The sequence below is a fragment of the Hydra viridissima genome, unplaced genomic scaffold, assembly GCF_058129835.1.
Source record: "Hydra viridissima isolate aposymbiotic clone 2 unplaced genomic scaffold, HvirCarnegie_v1 scaffold_3, whole genome shotgun sequence".
NCBI lineage: Eukaryota > Metazoa > Cnidaria > Hydrozoa > Anthoathecata > Hydridae > Hydra > Hydra viridissima.
Window position 1 is genome coordinate 19,622,258 of NW_028324302.1, and position 24,550 is coordinate 19,646,807.

The 24,550-nt window shown below is 30.5% G+C and overlaps 1 protein-coding gene and 1 long non-coding RNA gene across 8 annotated transcripts in view; one reads left to right on the top strand and one right to left on the bottom strand.

The window, feature by feature from the left end:
• Window positions 1-2,672: 2,672 nt before the first annotated feature.
• On the bottom strand, window positions 2,673-22,969 carry LOC149891333 (uncharacterized). The gene is made up of 3 exons (XR_016451100.1): window positions 16,579-22,969; window positions 2,948-3,036; window positions 2,673-2,841 (listed from the first exon to the last, which is right to left on the bottom strand). It is a non-coding gene; the product is annotated as an uncharacterized LOC149891333 (long non-coding RNA).
• Window positions 16,293-24,550, top strand: part of LOC149891334 (uncharacterized) — a 111,099-nt gene continuing 102,841 nt past the window's right edge. For 6 of the 7 annotated variants that reach the window (XR_016451097.1, XR_016451096.1, XM_090083002.1 and 3 more), the window contains exon 1: window positions 16,293-16,356. The gene's annotated coding sequence lies outside the window, so the exon portion shown is untranslated. The remainder of the gene's footprint in view (window positions 16,357-24,550) is intronic. The other variant, XM_090082999.1, reaches the window with a different exon arrangement.

The following is a 24,550-nucleotide window of genomic DNA, read 5'->3' on the forward strand; positions in this document are numbered from 1 at the left end:
TTAGAGATGCTTGCAAAATAGTCAAATGAATATTAAACAAACATGAAAAAATACAGCCAAGAACCAACAGTTGCACTAAATTTGTGGGCAAAAGGTTATCAGTGGGCAAAGACCAACAAATCAATTTCATCAAAGCAAATGGGTGAATCAACTGAATACTATTTACCTGCAAATGATGAAATAAAAACTACTCAGAAATAGATTTCATTAAAGAAATGAAATGGAAGACTTTTGACCAATTTAAACAAAAAGCTTTTAAGTTCTGGACCTTAACTATTATCAAGAATGAAGAAAATTGGTCACATAATGTATGTAGTTGTTCAGATTTCTTTAAGAAATTCATGTGCAAACATATTGTTGGTTTTGCAATTCGAATGAAGTATTGTAAACCCCCACTGGCAGCAAAAGATGTTCCTATTAGTGAAAAAGGAAAACGTGGGAGACCAAAAAAAGCTACTAAAGCATTACTAAGAGACTGATCACATTTTCATATTGTTAAATATTTGGAGATCAAATATTTTTCAAAAGTGTATAAATAAAGCTTTTACTAACCAACTTCTGTTTTTACTGACCAATTTTAATATTTATACTGACCAATTTTATTATTTATACTGACAAAACTAAAGTGAAATACTGACCATTTGTTTAAAATAATGACCCAAAATTATATATATACTGACCAAAAAAAACTGAACATTTATTTCAAAAAATACTGACCGATTCATCACAAATACTGACCAAAAAATTTGTACTCGTTAAATAAGTCTTATAGTTACTAATGTAACAAAAATTGGTTGATATAGGTTAACTTACTCGACATAAAATGGAAAGTTTTGAGTGCACTATTCCCAAATTTCTATGCTTGTGTCATACCAGATGCTGTGTCTTTTGTTGCTCGAGAAATAGTTACTTAAGTTTATTTTTCAAAATGTCAAACCAATTTTTCTTTCTGAAAGATAAGCGTGCTAGCCCTCACACACACGAGTGAAAGACTCCTTAGTTTCCCAATATCTATTTAATTAATGTTTATTTTTGAGGAAATCTTGAATATGTATTAAAGAAAAGAGAAAATGAGTTAGATGTTTAGTTTGAGCGAGATAAAAAAATTATATAAAAAAAAGTACTTATTTCATGACAGCATAATTGTTTGCTAACCTTCAACAACTCTTAAATTTTCACTGAAAAAAAGAAAAAAAAGAGATCTCATTTATGACAATTGTTAATAAAAGATTGATAATGTAATATAGTTTGCATACTTTTTTATATCAACTATGGTTACTTTATTGTAAACTTGTTTTATGTATATTAAGTATCATTTTTGTATTTTTCCTTTTAAGATCCCTGTTACTATAAAGGTTGTTCTCATCTTGGTACTCAAGTCTCAATGTTTGCAGTATGCTCATGTTTAGTTGGTTATAAGTTGCAGACTGATGGCAAGGACTGTTTATATGGTATAAATTTTTTCTAATTTGTTTAAAGAATACTTTTTTAAAGCATTTTTAAAAATGCGGTGTGAATGCCAATTACATATAATATAGCAAGTTTGCTTCCCTTAACAAGCATCTTTCTCTTTACATTAATACACTATTTTTGTGTAGTTTTTAATAGAATTAACAACTTAATGGAATTTGCTTGTTTAGCGTGTACCTGTCATAAACGACTCGTTTGGTAAAGGCTCATTAGTAAATCAAGTTATGGTTGCGAATGATTTTTGTTAGCATTCCCTTTCTTAATTTGTCGAACAATTTGTTTTATGGTTTTCTACTACATTAATTACATTTTTAACTTTCTTTAAAACGATTCACTCTCCATTGAGACAATGAAAAATTCTCCTCCTACCCTTCCTGCTTGCACCGTAAGAAAAAGATTAAGTTTCATAAAGTTGAAGCAATTCTCCCTTATTCAGTATTATCAACCTTTTATCTACCTATTTGATCTTTAATCATGTTAGTTATTGAAAAGTCGATATCATAATACAAAAAATTATTTATTTCTCTTAATGATGTCTGTTACAATTAAAGGTTTTATCGGACCTTTCTTGTTTTGCTGGTCGATATATTTGCTCTACTACTATGAATTTTCAGACTAATTTCTTACAGTGTTTAGATTGTAAGAAGCTATTTTTATCAAACATTCTCTGTTTTCACTCCAGACAATGTCCATCAGATTTAATTAAAATCCGTTTTGTTTCATTTCTATTGCTGCCTTTTCCATTTTTCCTAGGTTTTAAATTTGTTAAGTGCCATGGAATATAGTGGTTAAACTTTTCAGTGTTTTATGATACTTACTCTGGCATCAGCAGCTATGAGTTCAAAAAAAATGTCAGAATGTTACCTTCTAGGTTTTTCTCCAGCCACAGTTCTTTGAAAGCTTTTAGCTGCAAACAAAAGTGCAAATAATATTTTTCACTAATCACGGCTATGTGCTATTCAATATATGGGTTAACACATGATAAGTTCTTTTTAAAGCTAAGAAGAGTTCTTAAAAGGAAAATTGAGAAAGAAAATTAAACTTCAGTTTACAGAAGCCAATTTAAAACTTAAATAACTTTATGAAATTGTTGATTTTTTTTAGAGGTTAAGCTGAAAAACAATTAGGTTTCTGTTACTTTCAAGAGTAATTTTGATCATTTGAAGTCATCAAAAGAAAGATTCTCAGTCCATCTTGCAGGATCCTTTTTTTTAAAGGGCTTGAGACTTCTCTTTTCCATTGGACTGTAGAGCATCACGGTTCGTTAGTTGCATAAGATAATGCCAACACCAGGTGCGTTCCATCAAACCATGTAGAATGCACCCGGCGTGCGAACGGAAGTTTGTATTTTTTCTGTTGTTTCTGCATCTTCTAAAAACATGAAAACATAAGTTCTTCCCGGTTAGTTTGATAGCCTTTTTAGGAATAGTTTTGTTATTTTTGTCTACTAAACTTAAAAATATTTTGGCGTGCGTACCTCAAAAACCGCATTCAGATAACTGGTAGTATCTTAGCAGTCAGCGAGCTTAAGGGCTTGAAATTTGGCGTCACCTAATATTATTTTCCCTGCAATAAAAATGGAAATTACACAAACAAAAAAAGAAGCCAAAGTTTCACCTTAGAGTGCGAAAATTACAATTTATGCGGTTAGGAGCAAGCCAAAGGCATCAATGGGGAGAAAGTTCATAAGTGCCAAGAATATCCAAAGAGAAGAGACTAGTGAATGCAATTCAGTTTTCAAGCGTTTCAGTCAATACTTTTGTATTGACTACAAATTGTGAGGCTAAAACGCCTTGAAAACTGAATTGCATCCACTAGTCAAAGATAAAGAAACAATTAGTGCAAGATTAGACAGAAAGATAAATTGGTAAGTAATCGCCTTTTTAGAAAACGCTAGAATGAGTTCAAATTTTTGGCTTTTAAAAAGTTATTTGAACCCTCTGTTCATAAGTAGACTATAGCTAGTATAAAAATCACCGTTTCAACTTTTTTAAAACTCATGCCACATCTAAGATCACTAAGAAAAACATTGTGGTTTTCGAAGAACGCTTGTTATTGTGGATGAAATAGTGTTATGGTGAGACATCATTTACCTTAATAGCGAAAACAATGCAAAACACTCTCATCAATTTTTACTGTTTGAAATGCATTTCTTATTGCAACATCAAAAAGGCGGTGGGCTTGAAATACTTTATGGTTGGCCTGAACTATATTTTATTTTCATTCGTTTCTTTAAAAGTATTTTTTGACCAACATGAAGATTGAGCAGGATTTGCATTCTGAAGTTCTTTTTGGTTAAATTCAGGATATACAGCCAAATGTTGATTCCTTTGACATGGCAAGCGATGCTGTTTTTTTTTAAGTGACTATTTCTCTATGTAAAAATGTTAATCAGTTAAAAAGCGCTGCCATTTGTTGGAGGATATAGTAAATTATTTGTATCCTTTTTCTATCATCTAAGCATCGGCCATGGTTCTTATATTTGCCATTACAACATTCACCCACAATCTAAATTTTAAACCAGTTTATCAATGCTTATATATAAGAAAGTCAATCATTATTCAAGGACCTTAAATAAAGTTAAAGTGACCAATTGAAGTCTTCGATTCCGCTTCTGCAACAAAAAAAATGAAACTAAAACTTCTAATAGTGTCATTGTCATAAGCTGATGCATTTATTACCAAAAACATCCATTAACACATACATAAAAATTTTTCATTTGCTCATACATACATACATACATACATACATACATACATACATACATACATACATACATACATACATACATACATACATACATACATACATACATACATACATACATACATACATACATACATACATACATACATACATACATACATACATACATACATACATACATACATACATACATACATACATACATACATGTTTTTTTGAATCAGTTTTATTTGTCCTTTCTAGATTTGTGCATTTATTCTGGGTGCTCTCATATATGTCGAATTAAGTCCGGTTTTGCAAACTGCTCGTGTCCTCATGAAATGATATTACTTTCCAGCGGCAAGAATTGTATAGCAGGTATTTTGAAAGTTTTTTTTTTTTGGTAAAGCTTGCTTTTCTTTTGTTGCTTGGTTTTATAACTTGCATGTTGCTTTAAAATAATGTATTAGATGTTTGAATATTTGGTAGCTAAGTACATTCTCATCAAAATTTTATAAAGAATTTCAAACTTTACGGTAGTTTTGACATTATAATTACAAACTTCTTCTAATTATCAACTTAATATACTTTTGCTTATTTTAGAAATGCTTTTAAGACCTTTGAAAAATAACTCTTGCTTTGTAAATGTAGAAGGTATTGAAGGCTGTGGACCAGGAATGAGAAATTGGTCTTCAGTTTTTTTTATGCTGATCCCTCTCATAAGAGGAATCCTAACTTTTTTTTTTAATTCTTCGGATTTGACTTTATCAATAAACCTGCTTTTTCTCTTCTGATTTATTTTTCTCTTTTAAAGATTTCTTTATTATTGAGAAACAAAACTGCAAAACTAATACAAAACCATGAAATTGTTCTAAAACTAAATACTAGAAAATGTTAATTTTCTGTTTACCAAACAAACTTTCATTGAAGTATTCGTTTCCGGAGAGGATAAGTTGTAATTTTTTTCCTATTGTTTTTCCTAACATTTAATATCTATCATCTCCATGAGTGAGATATGTTTCCGATCTCTGCTCTCTGAGTTCATGCAAGTCATGACAGATTATCAAAAATATTATCACATAGATTATCACAAAGATTATCACAAAAATTATTACTCATCTTTGTATAAGAAGTTGTTAGGAAAAGAAAAAAATGCTATTAGTTTGTTTCATATTTCATTAGGGAATCCAAAACCGGTGTATCGGGATACCGAAAACCGGGATTTCGGTCTATTTTGTCTAGTTTCGAATACCGGTATCAAAGGGCATAAACACCGGTATTTTGGTATTTGAATGGTTATTTTTTATTTATTACTTTCAGCAATATTTGTATACTTCATGTACCTATTTAAATTAATTTATAAAGAAAGTTTTAATAAAAGTATTACAACATTTAAGTAGATGTTAAAATGCAACTATTTTAGAGACGTATCGCATTGTCGTATTACAGATTACATATATATCAAAGTTCGTAAACATTTATTGCTTATTTTTAAAATATTTTGTATTCTATCATGTGTTTAAACTACTTGCTTGAGTGAAAACCTTATATATAAAAGTAAAGTTGTCAAAATCTGATTCATTGAGAACTCTTTAATGAAACTCTTCTCATTATTACTTGACTCATTTTTAAAATCATTTAAATTCCCAGCAGGTTTAAAATTACGGGTTGTTGTTTTTATTCTTTTTTGAAACAATCGTAAGTGCGTATACTTTAAAGCAATGCCTTAAAAATTCTTTAGTTCTTTCTTTAGTTCTTGATTTTACATTTTTAGTTAAACGGCGAGGATCTAAAAGTAAAAAACGGGCTAACATTTTTACAAATTACAAAATCTTTATATACCTAATTCTTTAATAGTTTTTTTTAAATGATTACCAAAAACAACTTTGGTAAGTTTAAAAAATTAACGTTTTTAAGTTTAAACTTATTTAAATTCATTTCATTTAAGTATTAAATTTTTATATCAGTGATATTATGTGACTAATATAAACATTGTGAAGATAAAATGTGACAGATATTTACAAATTGAGATAATATTCTAATTTAGCTGATGGAGAGCGAAATTATAAAGTTTATTGAGCATTCAAAAGGCGGAGATAAATATTCTATTTGGTTTTTCTTTCTCAAAAATGAAAAAGGGCACAGTGCAAAGTGTAAGAAGTGCGCAAAAATTATAAAAACAGCAGGTGGCCCAACAAGCGCCCTTCATACACATTTAAAAACAAAGCATAATGTAATATTGCGAAAATGAGATGCTACTGAACCTCTTGGTGAATCTAGTTCAATATCTGATACGCCTCCTTTAAAATTACTAAGTATTTAAAAAAAAACTACAGAAGACACGCTGGCAGCAATCTTATCTAGAATGACAGCACTTGATGGGCTTCCATTCAGAATTTTCTTTACATCAGATGATCTTCGAAAATCATTAAAAGCATTAGATTTAAGTGATAAACTTCCAAAATTTAAGTGATAAACTTCCAGTTAGTAATTAAAGAAATATCAGAATATAAGTTAAATGGAAAAGGCTTTAGTAGTACTTTTGATGAGTGGACTTCCTTAAGGAAACGGCGAAACATAAACGTGAGTCTTCACTCGGAGTCAAATTTTTGGAAATTAGGACTTCTTCGAATCAATGGTAGTGAATTGAGTCAGTATGGTTTGTCATTGGAAAAGAATATTGTTTGTTTAACAAATGATGGTGCAGCAGTTATGAAAAAAGTAGACAAATTAATACCGGCTGCTCAGCAGTTGTGCTTAGCCCATGCAATTCAACTTGCAGTTGTAGATGTTCTATATAAAAAAGAAACAACCGAAGAAAGAACCTTTTGCTCGAATGAATCAATAAACTTCGATTCATATTCAGACGTCGAAGAGTACGAAAACTATCGTGCCTTTGAATATATTTAAAATACATACGAGGAAGGCTTAGTGATGGATTAAGACATACAACAACAAGATACAGAAATAACACATAGTCAAGTTGAAAATTGTACAAATATTCAAACGTTCAACATTAAAAAATGAGGTACTAAAGAATTATGTAAAGCTCGACTTTCGTAAAGAATACTTCTTAATCGCAGATTCCAAAACTAGATGGAATAGCCTCTTTGCAATGCTCGAGCGTTTTTACAAATTAAAGTCATGCATTCAAAAATTAGATATAGATTTAAAAGTTAATATAAACTTTACAGAAACTTATTTTGAAACAGTTTCAGCTACTATCTCAGCACTTTTGCCGGTAAAATTAGCCGTTAAGTCACTTTGTTGCAAGAATGCGAACTTAATTTCTACGGATGCAGCATTGACACTTATGTTTGACAGGCTATGTGAAATTAAGTCATCATTGAGCATAGAATTTATGAGTGCTTTAGAACAACGTATTATTGTAAGAAAAACGCAGTTGTCCAATTTAATTTCTTATCTGCATAAATGTCTAGAAGATGGTATTAGAAACTGAAACTTATTAAGTTTTTACTTTCCACGTGCACCAAAAGCGTTAATCTCAATTCACTTTTAAGCATTATAAATCAGAAGGGGCTTTGGAATCAAAGCACTGCTGTTGAAGAACGAGCCCGGGAAATTCTTCTTTTTGAGGTTAGCGCAGTTGAGATTAACGAAGGAAAAGATTCTGAGAAATCAATGAAAAAATACATGTTCAAGGCCATTTGTAAACAAACAAACTATAAGGTAGTCGGGAAACAGCCACAACGCGCTGATGATATAATCAAGTGTCTAAAAAAAGAAATGAGTCTCTTCGAAGATAAAGGTGTGCGAGTAAAATATCTGCAACAGGTTTATGATCTTCTTTTAACGATTCGGCCAACTAGTGTTGAATCCGAAAGAGCATTTTCTGCTGCCGGTATTATTATAAACAAGTTGCGGTGCAGAATGGACGACAAAACTCTGGATGCTCTTTGTTTTTTAAGAGGTCACTTTCATGGAATAAAAGATAAAGGTTCTACCAAATGGATCAATAAATTTGAATTCTTTTCAAGTTTTCGTGATTCTTAAATTTATTTATTTTGCTTTAAAAATTTAAAATATTTGATACCGGTTTTAATACCGGTATTCCTGTATTATATTTTTATAATACCGAAAAACCGGTATTGATTTTTTGACCGGTATTGGATACTCTAAGGACCTGTATTGCCCCGAATTAATTTGCCATTAAAAAATGAGCAGTAATAATCAGCACCAATTAATACATCAACTTCTAAGGACCTACAACCAATATTACTATCAATATTACTATATAGTGAGACCTTTAAGATGCTCAAAAGAATAGACAGCCACTTCTATAAATTGACCACTAAAAGGAGCTCATATGAGTTTGACGAAACATATTATAGATATTAAAAAATTTTTTATGATTACTTTTGAAAACTGAACCATATCTAAAGTCTGTGTTTAGGTTTGATTACCAAAGGTTTTAATACTTATTTGCTTCCTACCAATTGTGGGAAGAAAAAGCTCTTTAGTAATGATGGCGGAATATAACTTAGTTGAGAGCAACTCTCACAGGGAAGCCGACATATCTGTGTATTTTTTTTATTCCTCACAATGACCATTGCTGTTTGGAATAAAGCATTCTTAGATTTTAATAATTCATTACTTGCAACAAATGTCAATTTACTAATTGACTCCTCTTCATCATCAACATGAGAAGGAAACTTTTTAAAACACATAGACACGTGATGCTTCCCGGAGCATTCAAAGCAACTGATTTTAGAACGACAATTACCAGACATAGCCCGGCCTTAGACAATTAAAGCAACGCTTCTTCTCTTTTAAAATGTTTCTCCTGGAACTTATATTAGTCTTAGTTTTACAATTTTCACTTCTGTGACTATTGCTGCAAAAAAATTATTTTAAATCAATCTGTGGCTTAAAGTAAGCTCTAGAATGAGGCACCTCTGCAGTGGAATGATTAATTTTACCTTCTCTGCCTGAATGAGCTTTCTCTCTAGCTTGTAATTCACATTTTGAAGACTTTAAACTGCCCTTAATATACCAATTATCATAAGAATCAAACTGTTTAACAATAATTAAATTTAGCTCTTTTGGAATTTTTTGCCTTATGGTAGAAATTAATAAAGTTCCATACATAGTGGAATCTATACCTAAATTTTCTAATCTTCTAATTTGAACTTGAAGATTGTCATGTATACGACGTAGCGAGGAAATATTGTTTCTACTTTGCACTCTCTAAAGAAAGGAGTGACTTTATGTGTGAAGATATTAAAAGTTGTTTATTAATAAACTTTTCTTTAAGCAGTTCAAATGATGTGTCATAATTATCATTCCTTTAAGCCTGAAATTGTTTTTAATGCTTTTTCTTCAAATAAATTACTTAAATAATTAAGTTTCTGTATTGGGGAATGATCTTCATTATTGTGTATAGCAAATTTAAAATTTTCATAAAACTTCTGCCATTCCTCAGGCTTTACATCAAAGGTACTTAACTTTAAAGGAGGAAATCTAATATTATTCTTTCCAAAAGTAGATGTAGAGCCTTGTGCACTTCCAGATTGCGACTTATTATTACTCTTACAATTATTATCATTAAATTTTTCAATTATTTTAATATTTTTCTTAAATTATAAAAAAAATTCATTAGCTAAATTCTCTTCATTTTGCAACTTATCATCGTCTTTAATTAAGTTAATCAAATCATCATTAATAGCTTTAACTTTATTTTATTTTTCAATCAAAACTTCTTTTAAACAGAATAGTTCTTCTAACGAGTTACTACCTTAGCTAAAATTTATCTTGCAATCTAGCTTTTTGAAATATACTTTTTATTGCAGTAACCGTAATGGTACGAATACGTCTTTTCCCAGAAATACTTGACATTATATATAAACCCTATGAGTGTCAACAACAACAAATGATGTTTACTCAAAAAAACTATGGTCAATTCTGACACAAACACAAATTGCACTCCTTTTTGAATAATTCAAGAGGAAGGGTTGTTGAAGCCGAACAGGCTTCAACAAGCCTTGCTCTTGACTTATTCAAAACATTTACTTCACTAACAACTCTTCAATTATTATTCAACATATTAATCAGTCTTATGTCTAACTTATTTGAGTCATTACTTTTATTAAAGTGACTGAGTTTGTCTTTCACCTGCGTATCCAGTATTTAGGCTAACTCGTTCAACTCATTAGCTTCATTAACATCACTTGATTTATCTCACAAACAAATGTCTATACTTCCGTCTTGCGTACTTAAGTCATTAACTTCACAAGCAAGTCTTCAACTATCATCAAAACAATTAAACAATCTTCCGATTGACTTTTTTGTCTCCTCACCTTTATTCAAGGAACTTCATTTATCTCACAACCAAATATCTATACTTCCATCTAGCGTATTCATGTCATTAGCTTTGTTAACATCATTTATTTATTTTACAACAGATTATCCAGTCTTCAGGCTCATATATTCAACTCATTAACTTCGTTAACATCGCTTAATACAATGAGCAACCAAATAACCAATCTTCCGTCTGTCGTTTTCACGCCCTTAACTTTATTTGCATAATTTGATTTCCTTTTAACAAAATATCAAGTCTTCACTCTGACATGTTCAACTCATCAATTTCATTAACATCACTTAATTTAATAGAGAACCAATTATCCAGTCTTCAGACTGAAGTTTTCAAGACGTTAACTTCTTTAAGTGAGTTTTATTTAGATATCAACTACAAATCCATTCTTCCATCTGACGTTTTCAATTCATTAAAATCTTTAAAATCACTTGGTTTATCTTACAATAAAAATCTAATCTTTCCTGTGACTTTTTCAAGCCATTATTTTCTTAAAGTGACCTTTACTTAGACAACAACCAAATATCTATTCTTCAGTCTGACGTTTTTAATTCATTAACATCTTTAACATTACTTGATTTATCTCACAACTAAATATCCTGTCTTCCATCAGAAGTATTTATATCATTAACTTCATTAATGCATTTTGATTTAAGCTGCAACCAAAAAGCCCGCCCACAGTCTGATATTTTCCAATCAACAATTTATTTAAAAAAGGTCATTTTGGGAAAAAATCCCTTGAACGGTGATTATAACCTTGCAACTGCCAAGTTAATGCTAGCAAGAAGTGGAGAAATTTTCGGCTTCTGCTTGGATAATGTAACAAGACATTTAATTTTTATGCCAGAATTAACAAAAACAGGTAACTTTTATAAACTAATTTAATAAGCATTCAATTTTATGTTCAAAAAATTCCTAGGTTTGTAAAATATTTGTTTCTTAATTTATTTTTATTTACTTTGCACGCGAAAAATTAATTAGTTCCACTGCGGTGATTATTTTATATGTTTTTGGGCATTGCAAAATTTATCTTTCTACTTTATTCAAGAATAGATAGTGTAAACCAACTAAATTACTAAATTTGATAATCATTTTTACATAGTTACATGTTTATGTCTATATCAAATGATTTGTGCAATGCCTTTCGGAAATGTTCTTACGATAAATTAAGATAAAACTTTATAAATTACTATCGAAATTTCATTTCAAGCAAAAGTGTAAAGATGCTAAATTTTTTTTCGTTTATTTGATTTCCTTATAGGGTAGGGCGGGGCTAGTTGAGCATAGGGGGAAGTTGAGCAACTAAAATATCTCAAAAACTACGCATTAAACGACAAAACATCTAATGGATAAAGATAGGTATATATAATGGTAATACAATTCGTATCAAATGGTTGTTGGATCGCAATCAAGTGAGATGCACGGGGACATTTTCGATATTTGACCAAAAAAGTAAAAAATAATATTTGCCTTTTTTTCTCTTAGATTCTTCAAAAAAACACTTATCTGGCATCACTTGTTGACTTTACTTACTGACTTTACTTTTAACTTACCCCACACAGCTGCTCAATTTATCCTAACAACGTTAGGGAAATTAAAAAATATATCTAAAAGCATAATCTTCATAATTATCATTTATTGAATGATGATAATCTCTTTAATATCAATATCGTTCTTCATTATATGTTCACTTATGTTTTGTGTTTTATAAAGACATGTGTAGTATGCTTCTGTTTAACTGCTCAACTAATTCCAACTTTGTAAATTTGATAGCAATAAATGCATTTGTAAGAATGGTTACCAAACAAAATCAGGAGTCGTTGAAACATTAACTGAAGTATGAAATAAAGGTTAACTCTTTTTTTTTTCCTCTTTTTTAACTTACAAATTTTAAGATATATCAGAAATCGAATTGATAAGTCCACATCCTTTTTACATTAATTTAAGCTACTTTTTTAAATCATGTATACTAAGCATGTTTTTATTATTACTTTCCGTCAAAAAATTGTATCTAGACCCTAAAAAGGTAGATTTTTTAGCCTTATGGCTGATTCAGAAACTCCTTGGCTTGCTAGCTAGATAAAGCTGGGTCAAGTCAGCACACAAGTGCTTACTGCTGTAAGCTGTGTGTCAAGGCTACCTATGGCATAGAGCCAATACAGCTTAAGCAAGCGTGGCTTAAAATTCCTTAGGCTGGTTACGGCTTACTGCGACTTAAAACGGTTTGTGGCTGATTGTAGCGGCAACTTCGAGTCTTTTTTTCACTATTATTAAATGCATGATAGCTTTACGCAAATATATGTAATTTCAGAAAAGTTATGTTTTTTTAATCAATGTTAAATATTGATTTATATTGAAAAAAGTATAAAAGAAACCTTGAACAAATTCTTTCTATTAGGTCAATTAATGTTTTTTGATGATGTATAAGTAGGTTCAGAAATTCATATAATTTATATTTCGATCATTTGAAATAGTTATTGGTGGAATAAAAAATACTTATCATTTTCGTAACGTAGTATTATTTCTTCTATGCACAAATGCACGTAGATGCGTTACTGAGAAATTGAAGATCCCTTCGTGAGCTGTGCAAGTTACCTTATAAAACCTGTGAAAATACATTATAAAACTTGCAGTTACAAATCAGAATAGGTGGATAAAGACCATAAAAAGTTCAGATAATAAACTGATTTGGCCGATAATAAGAATGACAGCACAGTACTAGCAGCATATTAAACTAACGCAAGCTGATATTAGCCTTTAAGACATTGCGACTTTTAAAAGATACTTACAAAATGTGTATGAAATTATTAAATAATAACTACAAAGCACAAAACAAGAATAATAGCTCAATTAGTGAATGTCTAAATGACTGAATTGTTACCCTAAAAAATATTAATGTAGAGGCGACGAGTCATTGTTCGTTGGCGCAAAAGAAAATGAGCCTTAAAGATGTACCTTTATCCAACGGTTAGGCACGGAACAAGATGAGCCTTGATTTGAGCTTGTGTAAAAAACATTCAGGCTGGTGATTTACTTAAAATCCAAAGAGTTCAAATAAAAGTGAGATGTGACAGGGATGCACAACCGAAACATTTAAAAGTAAAAACTTGGGTTTCAGAAAGAAAACGAGTCTAAGCACTCATTGAAGCTTTCCTAATAATATATGCTCGAAAAGGAGAGACAATAATGCTCAATTCCTAATGACAAAGGCTGCTACTGAGGTTTTAAGGGTATTCCTAAATACAGCAGAACAAAGAGTTTTTGCACTTTCATACGTGAAACTTGTCACAAACTTTTTTAAATGGTAAAATTAAACTACTCATTATGTTTGCTAAACAATAAATTTAACAACTACCGCGTGAAGCAGTTGTAATTTTTCCTAAAGTGAATAAAATAAGGGAATTTATCAACTTCATCTAACTATTCTACAGCAACGAGTGGATGAAATAAAGCTCATCAGTCAATGAACCAGATAAAAAGTTTAAATTATTCTAATCTCTTCTGAAGTTCGAAGAAGATCTTTGAGGAGTTTTACAAAGTGCTACTTTTAAGTTGCATCTATAGCAGTTATATTTTGGGGAAAAAAGTGCCAGGAATTAAATGGCTTGCTGTTTCAGACCACAATTTAGCTGTCAAAACTTTTTTCCTGTTCTGAATCTCTAGAATTTATTTGAAATGGGCTTTTGAAAGCGACAAAAACCATGAGGTTGAAGTTAAAACTTACTGGTATCTTTGCAGTTAAGTAGTGGTTTTCATCAATTAAATGTAGGACATCTGAAGTGTTTACATAAATAAGTAGTTTTTCAATGTTAAAACATTTTATGACCAGGATGAATATAAATGCATTCATATCGTCGCATTTTGTATTCTAACTTTGAACTTGATCCAGTATCCAGACTTAGTAGGAATTATTTTTAGCCCTTCCAGCTGTTCAAAATCATCAACATGTGAGTATTTATTAAACTGAAAAAAAAAAGCGATTGTCTTTATAAAATGATCTCACAAATTATTTATAGGTATGGCCTTAAAGCCTTTTACGAGGTTTTATGGGTATGGTCTTAAATACTTTTACCATCCTGACGTGGCATAGTCATTGTAAGAAAATGCAAAAAAGAGAATTTGACAATTTTAATTTCAAGTCATAACCCGCTGCCAAATTTGTTTTAGTACCTTTATGATTTTAATGATTGAAATCTTAATTTGAACCAGTTCAGCTGTTGAGAATTGTACAATAAACAAACCACGCCATAAATTAGTTTTGAACAATATAAAACTATGATCATATTACTTATATTGAACTCAATATGCAGAAAAAAATTTTGTCATTTTTCCCGCAAATTAAATAGCTTAGGAGATGCTCCTACATCGGCTTTAAATGGAAACAAACTTCACTACGGTCAAAACAGTTATCATGGACATGATAATGCCAACCTAGCTGACCAAAGACGCCACTTATATGGCGCCAATAAAAAACGCCTGTAGAATGAGAACCACTCATATAACTTTATAAAAATTGGTGCAAATGTTGCCTATATCCACACCAAACTTTGGATAAAATTTCAGTTGGATTGGTTTATTAGTTATGGATTTATGGCAGCTTTAGTTTAAATTTTGTTAGTTTTTTACTACTTATACCGCAAAACATTACCGATTACTGTGATATTCAGTCACTATTTTCAAAATTTTGGTTACACAAGTGTTCTACTATGTCATAACAACAATTTTTATAATAATTGTTTAACTGCTACATGTATCGTTTTCATTTTATAGACCAAAATATTGGTTTGTTATTTAAAGCGTGATTTGAATTCGCTTATGCATATCGTGAAAATCTTAGCATTTCCTAAGGTATGAACTTCTGACAAAGTGCAAATAAACCCTGGAAAAAAGGTCAAAAAAACTACCGGTGGGTAAAACAATAATAAAAATACGTCTCCGTTAACAAATTTTTATTGACTCTTGAAACCTTATTAAGTACATTTACTTTCAAAATTAAGTGAAAAAATAACTATTTAAACCCTTTTTTTTTTTTTTTTATACATTATATTACCAATAAATTGTATCAAATTACAAATTAAGACATGCTTTTTGATTTTTTCCACAAAAAACTCATTTATAAATAGCTCAATATACTCTTTTAGTACAAATGCATTTCTACTATAGATCTATGAAATGACTAGAAAAGAACTTTCGATACGCCCTAAATGTTATTTTACACACAATCTGTGCAATTTTATTGCTTCAGATACAGCACTTTTATGTTTGCAAAAAAAAAGTATTAATAAATAAATTCTAAGTGATTATCTAAAGCCGTAAATATTATCTCAAGATGCCGTTTGCCCACGATAAATTCAAGCAACAACTAAGAAAGCCAACCATACCGATATGATTGCTAAACTGGCAACCCGCAACTATTGCGCTTGCTATAAAGACAAGGGACTATGAACAATTTAGAAATGCATAAATTGTTTGCTTTTGTCAAACCCGACCTGCGGCGACATTATGCCTGTTCCTTATGAAACTACAGTAATAGAATTTAGACCGAAGATTCAAATTTGAATGTACTATTTCGAAAACTTTTTAACATGCAATATAAATTAATACAAATGCTACACTGAATTTCAATTCCTAATAACCATCTATTTTACTAAATGTCATTCAGATTGTGTTCAGATATCTTGAAACTTTGTTTTAAAAGCTCCATTATTTGTTTCTTTGAATACGCATGTATGAGTCATGAGCATGCGCATTTGAAGCATCACGTCCATTTATTAAGCTATTAGCCATTAAGCTCTATTAAGCTCACAACTTAACAGCGCCAACGAAATTGACAAAAGTATGAATTTCTATTCCGTCATCTGCATTTTAATGTAAGTTAATAATTTGGTGTAATTCAACTTGTTAGTAGTGCAAAAATTTAGTTTAATGAATTTGTAACGAGTTGAGTGAAAAAATGTTTTAGTTTATTGATCATAAACAAAAATACGGTCGCGCAATAATTGCTTCAAAGAACTACATGCAATTATCATTAGGTTTAGCAATGTTAGTTATTTTGAGATTCCTAAAAAAACGTGATTTAAATTAACACAAACCTTTTTACTTTATATTGTTCAAGGTTGACTTTGCAATTTCTAATTCACGCAATACGTTAACTTTATGGCAAAACATCATAATGAAAAAACATTAAATTTACAAAATCATTCGAGAACCAAAGTTCCTTTCCTTCAAAATATTTGTAAATGCTTTTGATGATGATTAAAGTGTATGACTAAAAAGATAACAACAATGCTTTAACGAATTGAATACCGATTTTTAATAACTTATATTGTACGGGATTAAAGTAAGCTGTGAGAAATTTAGATGTTTGAAGATAAAAATGTGTTTTGAAGTATAAATTAATGCCATATCTTAAATCGAAGAAACAACTTGTTGTCTACATTTTAATTTAAACCCTGCTACCATTCTACTAAGTAGGTTTTGTGCCGCAGTGGAAACTTTCGGCCTGTGTTATTGTTAGAAAAAACTCCTTTTATGAATAACTATTCTACTCAGAGAAAGGAGTCATTCTTGATCGTACGGGATGCGAGTTACATTAGCTGCATCAGAAAAAATATTTCCAATAACAACTTGTTTAGCTGCAAACAATATAGAACTACTCAAAATGTTTCAGCATCTTTGCCAAACAAGTCGCTAAGCAACCAGTTAATTTCTAAGCTTTTTATGAATTAATTAATGTAAACTATACAAAATAAAAAAGACTGAAGCCAACGTAACGTTTCCTTACAAAATCTCAGTTTGGTAGAAACTTTAACTTATAGCTCTAATGCAGAGATAACAAGAAAATTTGTTTAAACCAAGTTGAAAGTTAACCGTTCAAAGATCAACACAAATAATCGAACTGTGCTCCAGATATTTAATTAACTGAAACACTACTTTAACAACACAGTAGATTTTTTACAAATATATTAGAATGACAATTTTTGGTTCCCTATTTTAAAGACAGTTTTGAGTTTTTATTTGAATTATCGCCTTTAGAATATGTATGGAAATGCACAACTTTAATGAGAGAAAAAGTTTTGCTATCTTGTTTTAAAGTCAGAATGTTCGCAGAGCTGCCAAGAAATTTAATTAAAAGGTTATTTTTGTTTAATCGAAAAAAAGTTACTACTCAGCTATTTGCTAAGAAAAGTCATGAAGTTTATTCTGAAAAATAAGTAAAGTAGGTTTCAATATTGAACATTGTACAATAAGTCTCCCAAATTTATTATTAATACTATAGTTTCTTTATCTGGTATGTTGGGTTAAAATCTTTCAAAAACTGGAAATAAAACTTCTTTTGAGTCTGAAATCGGTCTAATAACCGCAGAGATGCTGGGATAAAAAAGCTATTGTTGTCTGATTTATTTTACTTTATTTTTACAAAAATCGCCTCAGTAATGAGGTATAATGGTTATCTTAAAACTTTTAAAACAACTAAAAGAAGACCGCTTTTCTTCTTCTTAAGTCACGAAGACTCTCTTCACAAAATGGGCACACAGAATGTAGAGTCCGCTGTTATCAAATTAAAAACTAAAAAAAAAAAAGAGTTTAACGCTAATTTAAAGTTTGTTTTTTTTTGCCTAGTGTAATATAAGTATTTAAGTATTGTTGGAAATGCATATAGCAGCCTAAAAATGTAACAGAATGAGACAGGATTATGTTTGTAACTATTTATTGAAATTGTAACTTTTTAGAAATTGACAAAACTAAAATTTGGATTAAATTCAAACAATAATTTTATTTTCGTATGTAAAGATTTTATTGGTTTACCGGCATTCTAATGTAAGTTCATGTTTTAATGTAAGACGACTTGAGTTATTCGAAAATATGATGAAAACGAACAGAGAAAAAAAATGTTTATAAGAACAAAAATTTTAATGTTTTGGTAATGTCGAACAGCAAAAACGGAGCTCATATTTGAAATCAGCATAAATGCGTAGATATTTCGTCAAAATATCACGTAACAGAACAAGAATACTATCATTGTTGTCCTTTTTATTCAAATACTTCATAGGTAAAGGGAAAACTCGTGAAAAGTAAAATCGTTATAAAAACAAATTTAAAAGGGGGTTTAAACTAAATCTTTTCTTTTAATTTTTAAATATAAATAATGAAAATACTGCCTTCTCACAACCATACCGTCAGTCGATATAAGTACATATTCCTGCGCCTATCCCTAACGGTCAGTCGATGGAAGTATATTTTGCAGAATACTTCAATCACAGTAAGTCAACACATGTTTATTTCACTTCGTTTATTCCTAACTGTCAATCGATGTTCTTAAATACATTGATGTAACAAGTTAATATGAAAATATTATACAATATGGCACGTTTCAATTAGGCGTCTGCCTATTGAAAAACTTCGATACGATATACTTTCGTGACGTTATCGAAAATGTTATTAAAACGATAAGTTATCAAACTTCTTTGAATAAGTAATCGAAATTTTTCGATATTAGCGGAGCTTTTAGAGGTAAAAAATAAACTTGCGTTTTTATACGATAACTGTAATTCCCGTTATTTTTCGTATTTCTCGTTATTTTTCGATAACTAAAGATAACTAACAGTATTTATCAGTATCTGCTGTTATAAACAATAAAAAAGATACAAATATCAGTTGTTAATGTTATATTTTATTAGCTTATTTAACAAATTAAACTTTAGCAACAAATGGCGTCTTTTGGCGGGGCTACTCTTGATTGCGCCTATTGGCATCATTACGTGACTTCGCGTATTTTTTTATCATAAATAAAATTAAAATGAAAACTCACAAAATCAAATTAAATTTAAAGCTTATCAATTAAAGGTCAATTGAATTAATAAAACCTAATTAATTAAAGGTCAATTAAAGTGAAAAGACATAAAACAAAACAGGGAATATGTCTAATCATGGCCAGTTGTTAAACCAGCACCAGCACCAGCACTAGCAGTCCCAATTGAGGTGTGTCTCGACATAGTTGGAGTGTGAGCAATTAACGTGAGACTACCCAATGGAGTTCCAATTGGTGTTCCATTAGCAGAAGATTCTTGAGTACTACTTTGAGTTCCCCAATCTTCAAACTCAGATAATGCTGGTGAATCTTCAAGAGCAATAAACTCTTCTTCTTTTGAAATTAAAGATATAGGTTCTCATGGTGACCTTGTCATAGTTTTGCTGGATCTATAGCAACTTTTCCACTTAAATTGGTTGCAGCTTTCTCCTCTTGTAAGACACAAGTTTGGTTCAATATCTTTACTTGCGAATGGAATTTTAGCACAAAGAAACGGAAGGAGTATTATTTGATATAGAAGGTTTCTCATGACGATTTTTTGCCTTATAATTCGTTGCGAGAATACTACATGTCTCCAACCTGTGAAAGAAGTGAAGTGTACCACGAACCTAGTACACGGTTAGTATTTTATTTATACAAATACTATAGACTGCCTAAAGCACTAAATTTAGATTGCTAGACTCACTGCATTTAGAATATTTATGCAAAAATTACTCTTTTGTGTACAGACCTTGGCCATGCATTAACAGATTGAAGCTGCTAAATTGATAATTTTTAGAAATATTTATGCAGCTTTGCAACATATCTTTTTATAAAATTTATTTAAACAGAGATTTAGTTCTACCAAAATATTACAAGATCCTAAAAAAGATATTTTAAAAGTTGCTGATGAAGGAAATGCAATTTATGTTTATTTGGCTCAGGCAGAAAACAACTCTACAATAGGCATGGATATACAACAAATGTGTAATGCTGACTCAGCATGAAATGTTGTAAATAGAACGATCGCCCTCCTGCAATAGGGGTAAGTCTTACAAATAATAGCCTATATTCTTCTAATATATATTAACTAATTTTGTTTCTGACTTCGACTAAATCGACCAAAAATCCACTAGTCGAAAGTTGAAATATAGTCAACTTTAAAAAATTGAATAGCCGGTTTAATCGACTATGAATTTCCTCCTAATCGACTAAAAGTCGATTTAGTCGGCTAATCATACTAACATCATTATTTCCATTTATTCACTTGATTTAACTTTACCAATCTTTAATTTAGTCATGACCCATTAATAAAGAGATATCTTTGTAAGTAGTTTATCTTGTAAAGATAAACTATTTATAAACGCTAAATCTTGCATAAGAATATTATTCATAGAGGTTTCTTAACTTCAACCAAAACATCTGAACATTGAACCTAATTTGTTATACTTTTGATGATGATTAAAGTGTATGATGATGATTAATTCCCAGCTTACTTTATGTAGCACCAACTCATTAATATGTTTCCTTTTTGTCATTATAGTAACCAGTTGATACGTTTTAAAACAAAATAATAAGTAATGCGTTATGGTTCTCACTTAGGGATGCAAAAAAGATGAGAAGTTTTATAAACCTGCCGTCCCAAAACACGTTTTACTTGCCCCATTTGCCTACACCTCGCTACTTCACTGTATCCTATTAATTAAACTATTCGCTAACTTTACTTATTCTAATCTATATTTAAAGAGACAAATTGAATTAATTATAAATGAATGGAAAAGAAATGATAAAATATTCTTAACAAGTGTAGACATGTCTGCGAACTGTCTTGAAGATCCGTTTAACAAATTGTATATACGTTGTTTTTGTGGAAAAGTAAATTTAATTCTTAAAGATGTTCTTGTAAAAGATAATGAGCTATCAACTTAAGAAAATGGTTGTGGCTTCATAATTTTAGAATAATATAGGAAACTGGTTGGTTTAAAATAAGTTATGCCTACTCCGTGAAATTGGCTTTTTTGATGTTGCAGTCATTTTTTGAACTTAGCGACTCAAAGACGTTATAATCAAACCAGAGAATAAAGGTAATAAATAATTTTTATTTAATAGCTGGGAACTGGAAACCATTAGCGATGTAATTGAATTTTTAGAGCCAATACATGAGTTTACAAAAATTTTTAGCGGATCACAATACACCACTAGTTCAATTATTTTACCAGCCGTTCCTAAATCAACTGATTATTTTTCCAACTTTAAAAGTGAATCAAATGTTTGTGCAGTCATGAATCTTGGCATCAAATTAAAAGACCATTTTAATCGAAGATGTTAAGATTTTCTAAAAATTGAAAAGTTATACACACTTTTAATAAAAAATTTATTCGTACTTTTAAATTTATTATAAAACGAAACAGCGAAAACTTGCTTGTATTAAAAAAGCGCATTCTACAGTTGTTTAGTTAAGCCTTGAGCTCATATCAACAAGTTGTCAAACAAAGAGTCGTCATTTAATCAAAGAATAAAATCAAAAAAAGAAAAAAAGAAAAGTATTTTCATGCGATGACAAAAAAGATGTGTCATCAAAAGATTCGTTATCAGTAGACGATGAAATCATCAGTTATTTAAAATGAATATAAAATCAGAAAATTCATATCCTCTTGCGTTTTATAAAAATAGTTTATGCCGTTTTGTCAAAAATAGTGAAGAATGCTTTATTTACATAACTGTTTCATCAACGCCTATGGAAGAGTTATTTTCAAGTGATGCCAAAATCATAACTGAACTGCAAAATAGACAAACCAGATTTAGATGAGCAATAAGTCTTGTTAAACCAAGACATACCAAATGCTAATCTCATTTATTTTTACTTTATGTAGTATTTTCCGTTTTATTTTGTTTGTTCATTCGGTTTTATCTAACATTAAATGAATAAAGATCGAACAAAAATATTCACGCTCTTGATATATCAACAGCATGTATCCATAAAGCAGTATTACACACCACCAAGTCTTTTATTTATTCTCTTAAAGTTTTATTTATTTCGTAACATCTAAAAAGGTAAATATTCAAGCAACATTAAGTAAATGGTTAAAATTAGGCACCGCCGATTCGGTTCGTAAAATCCCCAAAAAGCCAATCCGACTTACTTTGCGGATTAAAACAGTCAGTTCGTAAAAATTTTTCGGATAAATAAACCTTGAATATATCCGAAAACTAATTTACGAACCACTAGCGAATTTTTTTTTGGGGATTCACTTCCCTGTTCGGATTAATAATCCGAAAACTTTTTAAGAACCATTAGCGGGATTTTTTTTTGTGGATTCTCTTTGCTGTTCGGATTATTTATTCGAAAAATTTTTACCAATCAATTTAACTTTAATTCGCTTTGCGAATTATACGAATCGCGTTCCGTTCGCGTCACCATTAAATGGTGTGGTCCAAAAAAATTACATTTTTATTATGTGCGCGTCCTATAAATAGTGGATTTCTTTTTATTCTCAATCAGTCCTATTTGGAAATCTTAACCTACAACAATTCGTTCAACAGATCAAGTCTTCTATTCTTCACCTACATTTATCACGGTAAGCCATTGTTGTATTATTTTGATTTAAAAGTTAAGAATATTTCAAACTGAATTTTTGCGGGTTTTTTTTTTTTTTTTTGTGGATTGAATTCCTTTGCGAACTATTTCACATTGCGGATTACTTCAATTAGTGAATTGGTCCGATAAAATCTATATTGTTATATTTCTTCTGCTTAAATATTAACAGAAATAAAAATAGAAATAGAGATAAAAACTAATTTGAAAAATTGTTACGTTTATTTCAATAATTAAGGCAAATAATTAGTTCTTTTATTGAAAACTTTATTCATGCCTCTCAAATATCATTTATTGTTAAGACGAATATTAAGGAAAATTTTCAAATAACTTAATAAATAATTAGTTCTTTTTCGCAAAATGTTTGTATGCATCAAAAACAATCACGTTTTGTTAAGGCAAATATTAAGAAAATATTGAGGCAAATATTTCAATAAAAAATCCGTAAACCGAAAATGTGATTTGATCCGTGTTTTCGAATATTTAATCCGAAATGTAATCCTTATTAATAACACTGGTCAACAATGAATTTGCACAAGCTTTAATTTTAGGCTTAGTAGATGTAGTTTTTTACGCTGATTCCAAATCTGTGATTAGTTTTTCTCCAGCACGTCTGAATCTTTAGATAATGTATGTGTGTTTTTTGCACTAATATCTAGTTTAAGTGTGAAATATACTAATGTTTCTTTATTTTCAGGGTAATTATTTCAATAAAATTAACTTATATAATGCCTAGAAATTGCGAAAATTCGCCAGACGCCTTTTGCTGCATTTGTGGGCAATTTACATTGTCAGGGCAGGGAAAGAAAATCACTCCAGAAATCTCGAAAATTTACAAGCTGTATTTCGGTTGTCCTTTGGGAGATCAAGATAAAACTTGGGCACCACATGTGGCTTGTTATAGTTGTTGCAGCTTATTACGAGGTTGGATCAACAAACGAAAGTCTTCTTTTCAATTTGCTCTACCGATGATTTGGAGGGAACCAAAAGATCATTTCAATGACTGCTATTTTTGCACCATTAATACTGCTGGATTTTCGTCGAAAAATAAGCACCAAATTGTGTACCCGAATTTGGATTCGGCCATGAGGCCTCTTCCATGACAACACCCTGCTCGTTCCAGTACCACCAGCTGATGGATTAGACTCTGTTGAAGACGAATATGTTGTTGATGTTGAACGTCAAGATGCGGCTGATGTTGACTTTGATCCAGATATTGATGGCGAAGAGCCCAAAGTTTTCACACAAGGTGAACTGAATGATTTGGTTAGAGACTTGTATCTTTCCAAGGAAAAAGCTGAACTTTTAGCGTCAAGACTGAAAGAAAAGAATCTGTTAGCAGTTGGTGTCAAAGTATCCCACTTTCGAAAGCGCAACAACGATTTATCTTGGTTTTTCACCATTGATGGACCCTTGTGCTACTGCAATAATGTCAATGGTCTTTTCAAAAATTTATCTCAAGTGCATTCGCCTCGTGATTGGCGCCTCTTCATTGATTCATCCAAGAGGAGTTTGAAGGCCGTGTTGTTGCATATTGGCAATCAGAAGCCATGTATTCCAATTGCTCATTCCGTACACTTGAATGAAACTCACGAAAATATGAAAATATTACTAGACGCTATTGATTACAAAACTCACCAGTGGAACATTTGTGGTGATTTGAAAGTAATTGGTATGT